General features: G+C 39.0%; 1 non-coding gene across 1 annotated transcript; it reads left to right on the top strand.

Annotated features, from left to right (window-relative positions):
• Window positions 1-2061: 2061 nt before the first annotated feature.
• On the top strand, window positions 2062-2202 carry LOC149301693 (U4 spliceosomal RNA). Its single transcript, XR_016272183.1, has one exon. It is a non-coding gene; the product is annotated as a U4 spliceosomal RNA (small nuclear RNA).
• Window positions 2203-2707: the final 505 nt, after the last annotated feature.

Below are 2707 nucleotides of genomic sequence, written 5' to 3' on the forward strand. Positions count from 1 at the left end.
ACGGTGCTTTACATAGTTATCAAATAAGATACAGATTAAAAACCTGCCTGCGATGTACAATCTAAAATTTTACTTCATTTGTGCAGAGAACTTGGACCTTTTACTTTACATGTGCATTTGTGACATCCCAAAATAAAGACATGAAACAATTGAAAATGACAGCCACAGCTTTATATCCCACATGTCTAAAGTCTGTGTGCATGTGTGCATACATTGTTGATCTTTACACTTGTACTATTGCCCAAATTTTTGATCCCATTGAAAAGGAGAAACATCTCCCCTTCAAACCTTTGTAGGATGTGAGTCTCCATTTTAAGAATATTTTACACCTTGTGGGGACCCAAGTAGACTTTTCAAATCTTTCAAGTGACTATCTTGTCAATGTTTTGGGGAAATAGATCAGTGTGGCCCAAGAGAGACCCAGAGATTGTGCAAAATGGAAGTAGGTGCAAACCCTTGAATGCAACCATGGCTGCCCGGTCTTATGTTAACCACTTTTCAGGATGTTATACAAAGCAGATCAAATAAACATGCAAGAACCCCCTATGATATTGCTCTCTTCATATGAAAGTGACTGTATGAAGGGGAGGGAATTGTTATCTGACAAAATTTTTCATTTGATATAGAATGCTACATTTCTAGGATACTGGGTTGCATGGGAAGACTCCTGGAAGAAACAGATTGACAGAAATTATGTCAGAGGGGGATTAGAATAGTATTTATTTTACTTCTTCTCTTAATGACTAAAAACAGGGTCTTGTTTTCAACATGTATACACTGTATGTAAATTATTCATATGTGCACACAGACAGCTGGTCACATATAATAATGTGTATATTGTACCTGTACAGAGTGTTTCCTTTTTCTGGTGAAGGGCATTTCTTCACCTTGTATGACAGAATGTTGTAATCCTTACTTGCACTGTGGTTGGTATAGTCCAGAGGTAGGCAACCTGCGGCCCGCGGGCCGGATGCGGCCTGGCGAGGCCTTGGGACCGGCCCCAGCCTGGTCCTGCCACCAATTGCCGCTGGGGCCTTTTGCCTCTTGCGCGCAGGGGCAAGGGGGGCAATTGTCTATAGACGCCTCAGAAACATGCATTTATATTAACATTTTTTAAAAAATCAGCAAATTTTTTTGCGTGTCCTCCACTTTTTTAAAAAAAGTGTCCACCATTTGAAAATGTTGTCCTATATTTGTCCCGGTTTATTTATTTAATTTAAAAAAATATATTTAATTATTTATTTTTTGGCTTCGGCCCCCCAGTTGTCTGAGGGACAGCAACCCGGCCCCCGGCTCAAAAAGGTTGCCTACCTCTGGTATAGTCAAACTTATCTATCCACTGAAAACACTTTTATTAAACGTTAAAGATGGAACTGTCAATGACCAGCCAAAACATTTGTCAACAAGGCTTCACTTAATAAGGAGGAAAGAAGGAGGGAATGAGTAGAACAATTCACAGAACTTTAAGTCTCAAGACTAAACAAAAAAATAGGAGATGGAGCCCAATTAATCAGTTGCACACTTAGGATCTCTGGAGGGCCCCATTATTTCCATCCCAAATATACTTGGCTACATAATACAAGTACGTAGTGTATCCTTTCTGGGATTCTAGTACCTGCATAAAAATCAGGAATGGATGCAAGCAGAGAGATTCTCAGTCATACGAATGATTGTTCATACGGCAGGATGGAGTACTGTGTTGTTAGACCACAAGTCCATAGCCACTGCTGGCTATGCTGTGAAACTCTAACATCTGAAGAGCCATAATTTTGGCAACCCTGACATAGTGTAAACATATGCTGAATGTAAAGACTGAACAATACAATACTCTTTTGTTTTTTATTTATTTATTTATTCAATTTATAACCTTATATCTCAGCCTGGAAATCAAAGCAGCCTACTATATTTTAAAAAGAAAAGTTTATCTAAAATTTTAATTTGATTTTTTTTAAAAAAGGTATTATTATTACTATTATTATTATTATTATCCCACCTTTCTCCCAATATAGGGACTCTATTGAAAGCTCATGGTTAAAAACAGTTTAAAATATCTTTAAAACTAGCTTTGCGCAGTGGCACTATCATAGCCAATGAGGTTAATCCGAGGCATGATTATTGCTAATTGAAAACTTTTCCCGATACCCCACTATGACGACTTGAAATATAGTCGGCAATAGCAATTTCAAACTAAGTTGAAAAGATGCAAGATTTAAAAAACACAGCACACCACTTTCAAACAACTTTCTGTCATGTGATTAAAAATTAATGGTCTGCCTTGGGGAAGAGACGGTTAAGGGGTGATGTGATAGCGCTGTTTAAATATTTGAAGCGATGTCATATTGTGGATGGAACATGCTTGTTTTCTGCTACTCCAGAGAATAGGACATGGAGCTATGGATTCAGAAAAGCCAATTCCAGCTCACATTAGGAAGAACTTCCTGACAGTAGAACACACTCCTTCCACAGAGTGTAGTGGAGTCGTCTTCTTTGGAGGTCTTTAAACAGAGGCTGGATGGCCATCTCTCAGGGTGATTTGATACTGTGTTCTTGTCTGATGGGAGGTTGGACTGAATGGCCCTTGTGGTCTCTTACAACACCATGATTATATGATTCTAATAGAAAGGCCTTTGCCTCCTGGAAAGGAGAGTGGATGGGGGTTAACTTGACCTCCAGTGGAAGGCAGTTCCACAGCCTGTGAGCAGCCACT

Source organism: Sceloporus occidentalis, unplaced genomic scaffold (assembly GCF_023333645.1).
Source record: "Sceloporus occidentalis isolate IW3139 unplaced genomic scaffold, rSceOcc1.0.p SCAF_20, whole genome shotgun sequence".
Lineage (NCBI taxonomy): Eukaryota > Metazoa > Chordata > Lepidosauria > Squamata > Phrynosomatidae > Sceloporus > Sceloporus occidentalis.